We start from the raw sequence: 16,517 nt of genomic DNA, 5'->3' as shown, positions 1-16,517 counted from the left end.
AACCTCAAAGCCCTCCACACAATAACAACCATGCATTCGGAATAACCTGCAGGGCAAAAATAGGGAATTAAAATCTGGGAAATCAGCATGATGACTGGTTAAAAGGATTACATTAGATGAACAAAAACTGCATAAAAAGAGAGATCCTCAAACTTGAAAGAAAGTGCCAAGAGGTAAGCAACAGAGTCTCAGAATTTAGCCAGGTCCAAAATAGTGCATATATATTCATGAATTATAGGAAGCTAATTCAAATTGAGGTTAACACAAAGGAATATATGTTAGCACTGTGATATGTAAAATGAACAGTTAGATTTCAGTCCAGTAGCACCATAGCCAAGAAGATTTTGAGAGCATGAGTTTTTGAGAGTCAGAACTCCTATTTATTCTAATAAAGGGAATCATCCCACCAACCTTCTGTAATGCCTATTAAATCATATCCCTCTGCCTGCAGTATTAGTTCAAGCTCTTCCTTCTTATCACCTAAGCCAGCGGTAGTCAACCTGTGGTCCTCCAGATGTCCATGGACTACAATTCCTGGCAGGGGGTCATGGGAATTATAGCCCATGAACATCTGGAGAACAACAGGTTGACTAGCCCTGACCTAATCTTTGGGCATTGGGACACAGTGTCAGGTTTCTTAGATTGCTCACAATCACGAAACTGTGACCTGGTGCACCTTCAGATCATTTGACCAAACCTTTCCTGCTGTTTGCTGCCTTTCATTGAAATCCCTTTGTTGATCACCTCCTTCCTCTTGTAGTGTCAGTTTAAAACCCTCCTAATAAATCTCCACAGGCTGGGGCAAAACACATCCTTCCCTGACCTTGACGGGAGAAGTCCAATGGCTACTACTAGGCTGTCTTCTAGAAAACCACTAAGAATCCAAATCATTCTTGTTGACACCACTAATGCAGCCAGTGATTCACACATCATGTTCTGTTCTCATCACCTTCCTCTGGAGGGAAGGATCAAAGATAATGCCATCTGTGCCCTTATTCCCTTCAATTTTCTCCTAAGAATTTCACAGTCAGCCGTACTGTTTGTGATGTTGTTCAGGACACTATTTGTTCCCATATGGACCATCACAAATGGGCGATGGTCTATAGTTTGATAATCCCCAGCACCCAGTCTGCAATATCTTTAAACTTTGCCCCTGGAAAGCAACACACCTCTTGGACTAGGGGTTAAAAGCCTAAATACATAACATTCTGTAACCTTCAGCTGAGAGTCACTGATAAGCGACACTTTCATTTCCCACTGAATGCTATTTGTTTATATCCCCATGTCTTCTTCACTCTACCTTTCTTAATTTTTTCCCCCTTTGTCAGTGTTTCCATTTTAGTTGCCACCACAAAGGCCTGGAATCAGTTCCTGAGCTCCAATGACAATGAGTGCTATTTCACTCAGTGCTTTCAGGTTCATGCTCTGTTACTCTTTGACTGGTCTTCACATCCCTCTGCAGGGCATCATGACTTCTGTTGATGAAATTCTCTCCTCTCTTAATTCATGAAGGATAGTAATCCTTCCCTCCAAGCTCTAAATCTTCTCTTCTAAGAGCCCTATCAGTTTACACTTTTGACAAGTGAAGTCCCTTTTGCCCACAGGGAAGTAAACAAAGCATGACACACTCCCTAAAGGTGACTGGAAATGGGTCTTGAGTATTCATCATCACCTTCCAATTGGATTCCTCTACTCTAGAATTTATGTTGTGTGGGGATGTAAGTTGGAACTTAAAGGCCTGACTTAACATCTACTGAAGCAAAAAGCCAAAATACATATTGGAATGTTAATAAAGAAGAAAGTGTTTCTTACAGGATTCCAAGCCAAAGAGTGACAGGCCTAGAGCATTTAGCCCTCACTGTTCAGCTCACATCTCTGACAAGAACCCTTAGAATTTATTTCACTGCAGTGTCTTCGGGTGGTATATTTGAAAGCTCACAGCATCCACCCGTCAACAGCAGGGGGAAGGGCCAGCAATCAACCCCAGAAAAACAGACCCTCTTCAATTAGCAACAAACCGGACAAAAGAACCAAACAGAAACTACTCTCCAGCAGGCCACAAGCCCCCTACTCACCTTTAAACACTGTTCTCTCACACAGCTATCTCAGTTAATGCTCCCCAATAGTTTAGGACAGTTTTTCTCGACTTTTTCACCATTGAAACATTCTTCAGGTTTTGAGAAACTCCAGAAGTGGTGCAATCGTGCAAAATATGGTTGGGAAGCACAGCAGTGACCGTGCCCACCTGGGGTCCCTCCCTTCCCACCACCTCCAGGCCCTTAGTTAACCATTAGGGGGGGGCAGGTCAACATGACCAGGTCAACATATATGGTCATACCACACAATAAATATTTAACAAATGTTAAAAATATATTAAAAATTAATTAATTTCCACCCATTTGGGAAACCCTTTCAGGGCTGTCAAGAAACCCAAAGAAAGCCTGGTTTAGGAAAAGCCAAACACAGTCCTGGCCAGCAGCTCTCTCTCTCATGGTCCCTCTCGCAGCCCAGCTGACTCAGGTTTTTATTGTTCTTAAATGACAGTGAAAAGCTGGTGCCTCATGGTCTGCAGGAAGTTCCCAGTTATTTTTAAAGGGCCAGATAATTGAAAGGAAAGTCCTACTGACTTTTCTATAAGACCTTGGTTTGCATTCAATGCTGGCTGCACTTTTGCAGCCATCTAACATGCTAGATCCCATTAGCCATGAACTTTGTGAAGGTAATATTTGCACAGGAAAAAGCCTTTGGTGTAAACCCCCATCCGTAGCCTATTCTTTGTTGTAATACATAAGAAGCCCACACCTCAAAATATTTGTGCAAGTGGGATTTTTGAACACAAGGAATGTAGGGAAAGATCCAGCAGGCAAAACTCCCATGCAGTTGGTACACTGAACATTTGTACTGAGTATTTTTATCTATGGGTCAATGCAACCTTCCCACTCTACGAAATAGTGCATTAGAAATGTCTGGACACATTTTAGATGCTTCCAGAAGAATACACACCTCTGTTTGTTGGAGGAATCCCTGACATGTCTTGTATGGACATGAGCTTGGCATGTTCAGACAAAATTGTCTCTGATACCTGAGTGGATGAAGCCTGAGTATGGAGCAACGCACTGTGCTTTGGGCTTCTATCAAAAACTTACAAAGCATTGTGGCACATAAAGAAGGACTGCGTGTCCTTCTGCATTACAAGAAAATAGAATCTGGTTAATTTGGTTGGATTTCGACAACTGTTTCAACATGATTGACCTCTGTGTTTTCAAATCTCTGTGGTGCAATTGGGCCCAGATAAAGTTAATGGGAGTTTTGTCCTTGACTTCAATGAGATGTTGATTGCACAATGACCGTATGAGTTAAATTCAGCTTCAGTTATAGTGTACAGTTGTTCTTTTACATAGCAGTCCCAGCCCCCAAGAACTCAACCTTTCTCTAAAGAAAGGACCCATTACAAAGTAGATTAACTGCAGCAAGGGCTCCATCTCTATGCAGTCTTTAGCACCAGTGTGTGCTGCACCAATTTGTACCAGCAGTGAATCTCAAACACAAGCCTCATTGGTGATTAATGGCAATTCAGTTGCCATGTTTGTTTTATTTACTTTTCCCTTAAGGGACACATTTAAGAAGAAGAGTTGGTTCTTATATGCCGCTTTTCTCTACCCGAAGGAGGCTCAAAGCGGCTTACAGTCGCCTTCCCTTTCCTCTCCCCACAACAGACACCCTGTGAGGTGGGTGAGGCTGACAGAGCCCTGCTTGGTCAGAACAGCTTTATCAGTGCTGTGGCGAGCCCAAGGTCACCCAACTGGCTGCATGTGAGGGAGTACAGAATCGAACCCAGCATGCCAGATTAGAAGTCCGCACTCCTAACCACTACACCAAACTGGCTCTCTGTGCAAAAATGTTCTGTGTTAAAGGCAGCAGATGTACCAAGCAGCTTATATTGTCACAGGTTTCTGTAACAATCTGTGGCATGTTTCATTTTAAAGCCTGTCTCTGTAGCTGAAGGAAGAGTTCATGTTAAGAGAGATGGGTGCCACACAGGAAGGATGGCAAGGGAGAGTTATTTTGCTGGAATATTTTGCAATCCCACCTTCCTGCAAAATAAAAAAATGCCTGGTCCGCCTCGCGGTATAGCAAAACACCACGAAGCCGAATGAGGCATTTTTAGCCCAGCTTCCAGGCCTGGCTCTTCCCTTTCTGCATGGGCCTCCATGGGACAGACCCTGTTGCCCCCCTCAGTGGGCTAAGGGACCATGGATTCTCCTGATTTCTCTTTGCCCAGGGCAACTGAGAAGGGGAAGGAGCTGACGCAGAGTCTGCATCATGTGGAAGTGGGAATTAGCCCTGCTTCCATATGAGTGCCTTCTCGGCCTTTCTGGCCTGTGCAGAATTGGCCTGAGCTTCTTTAGCCACCAAAATCCAGCAAAAGTAACTGTTACTTAGAAAAGTATAAAATTTTTGGTAAGAGATCTCCATGCTAGATAGAAAGGGCATAGTAAATACTTCTTGGGCTATGATGGAGTTTGTAGAAAGCAAGTGTAGTCTTCAGGGTGGACAGTAGAAATGGGAGAGGAAGGAAATGACTAAACAGAAAGAGGCCTTGAGAGCAGCATTCTTAGTAGCAAAGAGACAACAACAGGAGTGGACAATGCTAAGGTCAGGGAGTCCTTCACTGAACTCTCTATTGTCCTTCCTTGAGACTCCATTTTCTGTTCTAGCATCAAGCAACATTATATAGTCAACTCATTCCTACAGCTAGGCAATGTGTATTAAATTTTCTCATATTCAAAAACAAGACCTTGTTCATGGAATTATTTCTGGGTGACCACTCCTTAACTTTCCTGATTAATTTTCATCTGGTTACAATGTGTGTTCCCACACTGTACATATCCTACTTACTAAACTTCAGCAATATGGACTGCTAGTTTTTCATTTTCTCACAGGAATGAGGTTTCATAAGACATCTTTATCACATAAAAACTGAGAAAGTCACTGTGTGATTTTTCCTCTTTAAACATAGTTGTAGAGATGAGATGGAGACAGACAGTACTTCTTTGGATCAACATAAGTAGATTTTCATTGCCGCTAATTATACCCCCCCAATACACACACACAGCCTGCATTTGAAATCAAGTATAAAATTGTGAAAACACGAAAGTTGCAATCTGTCACATTCAGATACTTATATAAAAGAAGAATATATAATCACTTTCCTCATTTTGCCATCCTCAGCAGAGCCATGTGGCAAAATACAACATCTCAGACTCTCTAAGATGTTAGCCTGTGATTTATGAAGTGTCTAAAGGCAAACCTGTGTGAGCTACAAGATGTAATGAAAGTGGGCCTCAAATACTTCATCCAGATTTCCTTTTAGGAGCAAAGACTGTTATATCCATTAGGAATTGGCACAAACAAAAACAAAACATTGTATGATCTGAAACTCATTTTTAGAACATCAGACGTTCCTAGGTTTGTGATTTGTTAAGCATTTGCACTCCCTGCATAACACCGGAATTTTCATGACAAACGTTGAGATGAAGATCAACACTTAGCTTTACGCTGCTTTTAGTGCCCACTGCTAATTATGTTTGTCTTTGTGGAATTTTATGACTCTTTGCCATCAGATGGTTTTCCCACTTGTGGTTATGGATGGATATGGATAATGAGATTTTGACAGGCATGAAGCTACCCTCCTCGCAGCTTCTTGTTCACACTGTCATCCCATTAACCTGCTAGCTAGTCATTGATAGATCTGCCAATGAAGATTCCATTAACTGAACAAGTTAGCTCTTTTTAATATAATATTTATTAAATATTAAAAAATAAATAAAAGAAAAAGAACAAAGTAAAATACAAAAAGAAAAAGAAGTAAGCTTCCAATTTTATCTATGATGAATATAAATGTAATTATTTTTCTGTTACACTTATATGAAAGAAATGAAGTCCTTCTTTTTTGTATAAACTCATATTTTACCCCTTCGTCCTCAGAACTTCATCACTTCATTTAATTCTGCTTAGCAATAAATACAGCTGTTGGTTTTTCTAATTAAAGAGCTAAGTTCAGCCATCTCTGCCAATTCAGCCATTTTTATCAGCCATTCTGTTGTGGGTAATAATGAACTTTTCCACTTTTTAGCATATAACAGTCTCAGTGCTGTAATCACCTATAAGAACAAAGATCCTTGATGTCTTTCAAGTTCTTTATCCATTAGTCCCAAAAGAAGAGTCTCTGGTTTCATTTGCATCTTAGTCTTTAAAATCTTCTGGATTTATTTATTTATTTTTGTATTTATATACTGCCACATTCCATTCGGACTCGTGGCGGTTCACAATAAAATGATAAAAAACAGTATGACCCATTAAAAATTAGATGGTGGTACATTTTTGGAAGATTGGGATAGCATTCACTGTCCAGTCTTCTGGCACATCTTCAGTCCTCCAAGAGGTTCTAAAGATGATGGACAAAGGACAAACTCTCCAAAAAGTTCTTTGAAAACTCTTCATTGCGCACCATCCATTTAAGGAATCCCCCAGCATTAAGACCAAATCATTTTATAAAATGTTTCTTCCACATCTAAGAAGATCAGGGCTGCCTGCTTTTCATTATGTTTTTCCAAATTTCCAAAACATTCAATACATTTGTAACATTGTCCTTTAACTGTCTCTTAGGTAGAAATCCGCGCTGATCCTTTGGGCTGATCCTGCGTTGAGCAGGGGATTGGACTAGATGGCCTGTATGGCCCCTTCCAACTCTATGATTCTATGATTCTATTTTAAAATCCTTTTCAGTCTTTCTGGTAAAATGTGATGATACTCATTATTTACCAATGACACTGGTCTATATATTTTTTGCCAGAGCCAGACCTAAACCTTCTTCAGGTTTTAATGCTATATTAGCCACTTTCTTGAACTTTGGCATCTTTCTCCCTTGTTAGATAGAATTCATTGTAATTTGTAAGAACTGTAAAATTTCATCCTCAAAACTTTTAGAATACAAACTAGATAGTATACCCAGTCCAATAATCTTTCCTGGATTAAGTACAGTCCACTTACATAATTATCAACATTTGAATGCAAGGCATTTGGATGATAATTGTGTATGCATATATTTTTAGATATTTTGACACCTTTTATAGAGGTTTATGTGTAGACTTGCCATCATTGTTGCCTTATTTTCTATTTCTTACCTTTTGTGGTTTGATGTTCTTAAAACAATAAAAATACATAAATTTTAAAAGATGGGGCTTCAGTAGTGGTGACAACAAAAGTAGTAATACCTGAACAGCTAAGTGAAGGAGAAGCCAATAACACTGATGCAGAGCATGAGCATGGAGAATAAATGAAGGCACAAATGGAGAAACAGAAGAGCCCTAGGGGGAGGGAAGGAAGGAAGGCAGAGATAGGGACTCTGTTCAGAACAACACAGAGCATACTAGTAAGATCCGAGTGGAAGACTGCATGTAGATTTAGCACGTCATGCAGAATTGGAACACATTATGATAGGATAAAAAACAGTCTCCATTCACAGGAAGGCAGTTGCAATTTATTCTACTTCATATAAATCATGTTTTATTCAACTCAAAACTCTTCTGCTAGAAACCCCCATTTAGCATGTCAATTATTATTGCTACCATTTTTCCTTAACAAGTGTTCCTCCTATCTCATAGAGATTTCCAAAAGTGAATAAATGCAATTGCATTTACTTTCATTAACACACCTTTTCCTTTAGAAAAGAAGTATTGTTATTTTTAACTTAAGGATAGTTCATACAGAGAGGCAATGGAAGACCCAGGAAAAAAGTAGGAAGAAAACCAGAGAGAGTACCATACACAAAATGAATTGTCAAGTTCAGGAGATGGGGGACAAACACCCAAAAGGAGCTCTGAAATACCACTCTAATATGTTTGTGATTTTTCAGTCATGCATCTCATGTTTGAATTTTCACTGCATATCAGTAGAATCTCTCGATCTGTTTTATAGAAAGAAAGGAGCCTTTGTAAACTAACTGGACTCTTGCCAGAATAGCCCTTTATGTCATTTTTAACTATTCCTGCTGTCATAGATTCCCTTCCCTAAATATTTTTGAAAGCCTCTCATCCTCTAACAATAACAGGTCTATAAAGGAGAATAATGGCCTGTTCACTAGCAGAAGACACCCTGTGCATGAGTTCATAAGTTTGTGGTTACATGAAGAGGATATCTGCCAATGTTCACACATGAAGTTAAAAAGATGGTTTTCCACAAGGGATGAAAATAAAGGAGACAACTGAGGAATTATTCTGGCATATCCTGATTTATACCATTGCTGAGATTATGGAGCAAAATACAGGTGATGGAGTTGCCCTGTGATGGTGAATGCCCTCCAGCTGGAGAGATTTCTTCTAGATTTTGTATGAGAGTTCCATAATCATAAGGACTGTTGTCATCAACTCACTCCCATGGCAATGTCATGCATATATCCAGAGCTGCTGGGAGGGAGTTGGGGGGGCACAATTCAGGGGGCCCAAGTCAACTGGAGTGTCCTTGAAGTCAGTGTCATCCTTCAATCATAGAATGCATTAACTTTTTTGAAAAAGTTCTAATGCAATTTTGCTCTTCAGATATTAGAGGTGTATGAAAAGCACAGTAAATAGCAGGGGAAGGTATGGTTTGAAGAAGGCTGGGAATTGGCTCATGAACTGCAGTTTATCACAAATATTGGGTTCTTCGTGGTCCACAAAATGATATTCGCGGAAGTGATATTCGTGCCACAAACAATTCAAGACCTCCTTTGTCCTTTGCTCCCAAGGAGGGAGTTCAGAAATATTTCAATAGGCACAATTGCCCTGTCACAATTGCACAGTAGTGTTAAGCAAGTGTCTTTGAATGAAAGGAAACAAAAAGAAATTAGCAAACTAAAAAAATAATCCTGAAATTGACAACACTCTGGGGCTTTACGCACCGGGATCTTCGTTGCAAATTTGTCACTGAATGAAAAATCGCCATTTAAAATAGTGGAATTCGTCGTTATGCATACCTGCCTTTGTAGTGGAATCCAGTTGCGTTTTGTAGCGTTTCCCACAGCTTCTGGTCTCGGCAGAAAAGGAAGCGCTATTGCCAAGCTCGTCCCGCCCCTGGCCGTCAAGCAGCCAATGGGCAGCCGTTAGCATGCTCCCAAACAGCCCCTTTCCCTTTAAGAAAGGTTTTTTTTTAAAAAAAACAGACCCATAGCAACGAATCTGGGTAGATTCGTTGCAACGGAGAGACCCATCCAGCTGCCTAATGTGAGCTGTCGTTTGATCGTATGATCGTTGCCACGCTGCCTCGAGTGATAAAAAAAAAATCCCCCCCCCCTCTCACGGGCCCGATTTTCAGCTGAATTAATGTGTAAAAAATAAAGGGACTTTATTTCAGCAAACGGGCTTTTATGTGGTTTCTGCTTAGTGACTAAAGGTGAAGGACTGAAGCCAGGGAAGCCTCTAAACAGAAAGAGGCTCGCTGGTGCGTTTATCCCCGCTCGCTCGGAGAAAAAAAAATGGCGATCGCTTCGCCGGAAGTTTGGAGGACAGGCTCAGGAGGAGGGACTTTGAAGAAACCGCAACAATGTTAACGCACAGGTCTTTATCGCTAGTGTTGCAGATTGTTTGCAAGAGTGTAGCGCTTTCCAGAGGGTGAATCCACTTTTTGGGATTCCCCTGAAAGCGCTACAACGAAGCGCTTTTTGCTGATCGGTTTCAGGAGTGTTGCAGATTGTCTACGACGTCGTGCGTTATTCCAAATCAGTAGCGTTTTCAATTAGCAACCATTGTGCTATTTTGAAGCCGTGCAAAAAGGCCCTCTTTTTTGGTGCTGACTACGCTGCAAAGCTGCCTTTTCCTTATTGCCAAGCTCTAGTGATTTCTCCATGAAGTTCTTGGTCACTGTGAAAAATGGAGAAGAGTCACCACCTTCCACCAGTTAATTTAGAACTGACCCATTATTTGACAAATTTACTCCTAGGAAAAGGGGATCGGGCTGCAGTTTGCCTTGATGTTCCAACTGCGTCTCAGCAGCAACTGCAACTCTACAGCCAGGTGTGACAAGCACAACCCCAAACCTGATTTCTGAGCTCACAGGGTCACCTCTCTCTTTCCACTGACAACCCAACAGCCCCCAAAGAGAATATCTACAGTGTGCCCTAATAGCTAATGGGGGAGACAGGCAGCAGCAGAGCTGAAGGTGAGGGGATTGAAGGTGGAGGAGGGGAAATTTGCATTGTCATAAAGAATGTCTGAAAATGTAGGGGAACATTAAAACCAAACTTTGCTAACACTATTTCATTTCTTTCAAACTTTAAGAAAAGGTCCTAGAAGTTGATAAATACACCACATATGATCTTTGCTGCCATCCCTCATGATAGCTCCTTGCAGAGGGAAACATTGAAAAGGAGGGGAAATAATATCGTTGGGACTTGGTGAATTCCTGTGATGGTCAACTGTGGTGTCTATGAAAATTTAAAAGAATCACTCCGAAATAATGTAAACGAATTGCAAATGAGTTCCCACATCTGGCTTGAGCTCATCTATCATTCATTGTAACATGAATAAATGAAGACATTCATCACAAAGCATGCAATAGAGAAACTGTGTTCTTCTATTGATATAATTAAATACTCATTGAGGGCTAAATGCATAATAGCTTCCAGACCCTTTTATTGCATGCCAAAATTCAATGGCTCCGTAGTCATATGTTCCTAGTCAGAACTATTGTGAACCCTCTCCAGTTTCTAAACATTTATTGCTGCTGCTGTAATAATAAACATCTTGCATGTATAAAATGTAATGTCTAGATTTTTTCATTTTTCAAGAATGTAGATCACACCGTCTAATGGCTCTCACATGTCCAGTGTACCCACAAACAGTTTGTCTTTTGAGCAGAGTGTTAATCTGACACCTCAAGGACAGAAACTTTCAAGAGGAAAGGAAGAGTGAAGTCTGAAATATTCCTACACTGTAATAACTATCAAAAACACAGCAAGCTTGATGTGGGGGATTACTCAAGGCTCTGGATTGTATTTCCTCTTTCTGGGTTTTTTTTTCTGAAAAGAAAATTATGGAAGATGCCAGGAGATATATATTCAGACATATATATTTACTTTCCCTTTTATGTTTGGGCTACCTGCCAAAATTACATTAATTTTAAACTCACTGGTAACCTTTGCTGGTCAACTGAAGGCTGCATTAGATCAGGTAATAGTAAAATTATGTATTGATCTTGATAAGCCAAGAAACTAGTGCTTTTCTGAATCCAGCTAGAATATCTGGCATTTCTCAGTCCATATATGTGAAACCCTGGAGTTTCCTGACGGCCCTGGAATGGTTTCCCAAATGAGTGGCAGTTAATATATATACATTTTTAACACACACACACACACACACACACACACACACACACACACACACACACATATATGTTGTTTTTGTTGTTATTAGGTGCAAAGTCCTGTCCAACCCATCATGACACCATGGACAATGATCCTCCTGGCCTTCCTGCCCTCTACCATTCCCCAGAGTCCGTTTAAGTTTGCACCGACTGCTTCAGTGACTCCATCCAGCCACCTCATTCTCTGTCGTCCCCTTCTTCTTTTGCGCTCAATTGCTCCCAGCATTAGGCTCTTCTCCAGGGAGTCCTTCCTTCTCATGAGGTGGCCAAAGTATTTGAGTTTCATCTTCAGGATCTGGCCTTCTAGGGAGCAGTCTGGGCTGATCTCCTCTAGGACTGACCGGTTTGTTTGCCTTGCAGTCCAAGGGACTCGCAAGAGTCTTCTCCAGCACCAGAGTTCAAAAGCCTAAATTCTTTGATGCTCAGCCTTCCTTATGGTCCAACTTTCACAGCCATACATTGCAATTGGAAAGACCATATCCTTGACTGTCATTATCCATTGTTCTTCTTAATATTTGTGAAACAGCCCTATGCTTATTAGTGAATAACAAGGTTATTTGTCCGTATATAGATACTGTCAAGGTAGTGCAGGCATAATTCTCATATAACCTTTGAAAGCAAACAGGAAGAGGAAGTCCATCAGCAAGGTGGGAAGGTAGAGGGCATGCATACAAGTCCACAAGATGCATGGTTTGGCATAGCCACTGGGAGTGATCTGAAAATCAAATAAATAATGGGACTGGCACATCTGCCCTAGGGCCCAGTGGCTTACTTTATAGTCCTTTGGAAATGGTTTAGGGCTTATCTTGACATGCCATGCCAGTTCCTCTGTACATAATCTTTATATATTTATCATGCATTTGGGTTTCCAGTGTGATTTAATGCATTGATGGATTGTATTTTATTGGCTGCTGCTCTTACTATTCTATTATTTGTTTTACAAGTTTTTCTCTCATTTTTTTCTGATGAAAAATCTGTCTACCATATTCCTGAGGGGAATCAAAAAGCACTGTTTGAGCCTTAAGTGTTCCTTGGCTCCTTTCTGTTTCTATCTTATGCATTTCAGATCCTTCAGGGACTACTTTCCTGTCTTCACTGCTGTCTTCAACACCTAGCTGAGCATCATATGCACATTTCATTAGCAGTGCTGTGGAACTCATCTTCCTCAATGCTGCTGGATATAACAACATTCACAAAGTAATTTGTGAGTCAGGACACCTTACTCAGCCTGCCTTTATTGGTATCAGGTGTTATTGGTTTTTTTTTAACCTCTGGTCATAGAAGAGCTTCATAAATTGAAAGTGAAAAGGGTGGTGGAGGTGGAAGGAGCAAAAGAACACAGGTTTTTACAAAATATTTTTTATCCTTCCTATTGGGGCAGGTGCTATTTAACTTATTCATAAATGATCTGGAACTAGGGGTGAATAGTGTAGTGGCCAAGTTTGCAGATTGTTATTCAGGCTGGTGAAAATCAATGCTGAGTGTGAAGAGGGCTTCCACAAACTGGATGAGTGAGAGACAATGTGGCAAATGAAATTCAATGATACTAAGGGTATGGGACAAAGAATACCAACCTCAAGTATAGGTTAATATGGTCTGAAACCACTGAGACTGAGAGGGAAAAAGATTTTAGGGTTGTAGTGGATAGTTAAATGAAAGGGTCTGGCCAGTGTGGTGCAATGGTGAAAAAGGCAAACTCTATTTAGAGATTATTAGGAAAGGGATTGAGAATAAAATATCTGATATTGTAATGTTCCTATATAGACCTATTGTTTGGCCTCGTTTGGAATACTGTGTGTACCGTTCCAATCACTGGGTGGCCTTGGGCTACTCTAAGTTCTTGTAGGACTGTTCTCTTGGCCTCTATGCACTGGTGTTAGCTCTCCCCAAAGTTCTGTGAGACAGGATACTACACTAGATGGACTATTAGGGCCATTCCGCACAAGGACCAATTTTGCTGAATGTTTGCAGTATGCAGAAACGCTATATTTAATAGTGAAATCTCGTCATTCTGCATACCTTTAATTCTAGTCGAATATTGAAGTCCCAGTAGCATTGTATTCATTCCCCACATGTTTCTGGTCTCACTGGAATCGCAACAAAGGAAGCGATATTTTTCCATGCTTCATCCCGGCCCTGGCCATCAACCCAACAGAACAGCCAATTAACTGTTGTGTTTGTGCTCCCGAAAAGCCCCTTTCCCTTTAAAAATTGTTTTTTAAAAACCCAAACACATCAGTTGCCACGAATATTTGTTCATTCATTGTCTCAGAAAGACCTTTTTTGCTGGCGTAGGAGCTGATGCTTAATCATTTACATGTTCTTCAAGAAAAAAAAAAATCCCCCCCCCAATGGGTGTGATTTGTGGCCAAAATTACAGGCAGTGTCAAACAGGGGGCTGTATTGTGCTTGGGGACTTTAAAGACACTTGCAGTTGGGAGCTTTGGTTTACTGTTAAGCACTTCTGTGGAGGGACTTTAGCCAGAGAAGCCTCGCTCATTCATTGCTTTCGCCGGTCTAAGGGAAAAATGATGGTGATCGCTTCTCTGGAAGCTCGGGGGCGAGAGCGAGGGAGGGACATTCTTTCTACCGCTATATTGAGAATGCACATGTCTTTTTCGGATGTGTTGCAGGTTGTTCTCACGAGTCTAGTGGTTTTTTTAGGGGGAATCCACTACAACAAAGCGATTTTTGCGGGAGTGTTGCAGATTGTGTACGACATCATGTGGAACATTGAATTAATAGTGTTTACCAAAGATAAGACTTCTGCTACATTTAAGTTGTGCGGAATGGCCCTTAGTCTGATCCAGCAAGGTTCTTCTTATGTTTTTATATTCCTTTTTCCCCCAATGGAGACCCAAAGCAACTTATACCAGTCTCCTCTCCTCTTTTTGTCTTCATAAAAGCTTCTTGAAGTGGGTCAGACTGAGAGAGACAATGCCTAGGCCCAGATCACCCAGGAAGCTTCCCTGGCACATATACGGCAATTGGAATGGTACAGAGTAGGGATTCCTACCAGGTTATCCCTGTCCAACCCTACAACAACTACAAATAAACAACAACAACAAACTACTCATAAATAACAAAACTACTCACAACAACAAGAACTACTCATAAAATTTTCAAAGTTCCAGTGAAGCCATCTGGGCTCTGGGCTGGTACACCAAGTCCACTGGTACATAGGCATTCCATACAATGAGAACAGGAATTAGATCTGAGTTGTGTATATAATCAAACAAAGGAGAAGGGGAAAACAAACTCAACCTGAAATATACTGAGAATGGTACAAGGGTATCAAGACCCTGTTCACACATTCACTGTTCTCATGATCTTGTCATGTAATGGTTCTTTGACCTTCATGGTTGCCATGTGATGTTTCCTTGATCTGTTTTTTTGCCTTGCTTTAATTGTGTAGTAGTTATTTTTAGATTAGGAGGCCTCTTTCTCATCATATCTGCCAAGAGCATTTCATTATTTTGACTTTACTTAGCTGATATATTCTTTTAGTGTCTAGGCTGTTGTATGTGCTTTTGCATAGGAAATTTAGCTTAAGAAACATCAGGGCCTGGTATGTTGTGTAATGTGCCAAGATTCAAACTGGGGGAGGGGCAGGGGTCACAGGAGAAACATAAAGGTATGATTGTATGCTTGCTTTTTAGTTTTAGGAAGGATAACTCTTGCTTCTGTTCACCAGGGTTAAGCAACAGCAAATATATCCAAATAAATATTTATTAAAAGGTGTACACAAAAATGTAACTAAAAACAAAAGGCCTGAATATCAAGCTACATTAAGAATAATCTAGAACAAGCTTCACGTAAGCTGTAATAATTTCCCCTACAAAGTTGATGAAAATGTCAAATGACCAACACAAGTGTTTCAATCCCAAAGCCTTCCTCAGTGGTCATTAATACATAGCATAGTCTTTAGAAACATATCTGGAAAATAAATCAGTCCTGACCAGGTGTTATCTGGAAATGCAACAGTGAAGAGAAAAGACAAAAAGCCAATTTGTTATATTAGAAATAAGCATTATAAATGCTGTGTTAAAAATGGGGGGGGGAGGGTTTTCTGCAAATATATATTTCTACCTCATATATTGTGTAGAGTTTGATGTAAGCTTATAAGGCAGACCCAGAACTGTACTCACACATAAATTGTTGTTGATATAATAGTCTAGAAAGCAAAAATTATATATGAGCTAAGTTTTATATATAGACAAATGAACATTTAAACCTCAGAAAAGCGAATGCCAACTAACCTGATTTAAAGCCTCAAACATTTCCAGATGTGTGTGACATCAACTAGTAAATGAAATCAAATGACACTTTAAAAAATAGGGGCCACTATATGATGAAAAGAAAGGATGATGCAGTACTTCCCATGTGCTATGTAATGTTGCTCCCAAAAGAGGGAGGGAAAGAGAGGAGGGAAAGAAGGAGAAAAAAAATGGCCAGTGATCAACACTGTTCATCAGAGAACTGCAGGCATCTAATCACAGAAGACACTCACAATCAAACACAATGAGTCCAGTCCACTTCTTTGTTTAGTCCCATAGGTGTTTATGTCTGAAGATGATGAATCTAAAACCTTTCTCTTTTTCTGCAGAAGTTTATGAAGACCTGAACATGTAGATTGAACACATTCCACAACCCAGAATCACAGCAAGAAGTTAGATAAGTTAGATAATGGTGGATGAGCAGAACATTTTAGTTTCTTTTAGTCTAATATAGCTCCTATAACTTTGAGAGGTCTAGTAGTTATTCCTGTATAACATTAAGTTATATAGCTTGATAGGCTCGAGAAGTGGGCTAAACTGAATAAAATGAAGTTCAATAGGGACAAATGTAAAGTTCTGCCTTTAGGTAGAAAAAACCAAATACACCAATTTAAGATGGTGGACACTTGTCTTGGCAGTAGTATGTGCGAAAAAGATCTAGAAGTCTTAGTAGACCATACACTGAACATGAGTCAGCAGTGTGAATCAGTGGCTAAAAAGGCGAAAAGGATTTTGGGTTGTATCAAACGGAGTATCGTGTCCAGATCACGGGAGGTGATGGTACTGCTTTACTCTGATGTGGTTCGGCCTCACTTGGAGTACTGTGTTCAGTTTTGGGCA

Source organism: Paroedura picta, chromosome 5 (assembly GCF_049243985.1).
Source record: "Paroedura picta isolate Pp20150507F chromosome 5, Ppicta_v3.0, whole genome shotgun sequence".
In the NCBI taxonomy this organism is placed as follows: Eukaryota; Metazoa; Chordata; class Lepidosauria; order Squamata; family Gekkonidae; genus Paroedura; species Paroedura picta.
The sequence above is the reverse complement of the archived record's forward strand: the minus strand, read 5'-3'. Positions refer to the sequence as shown.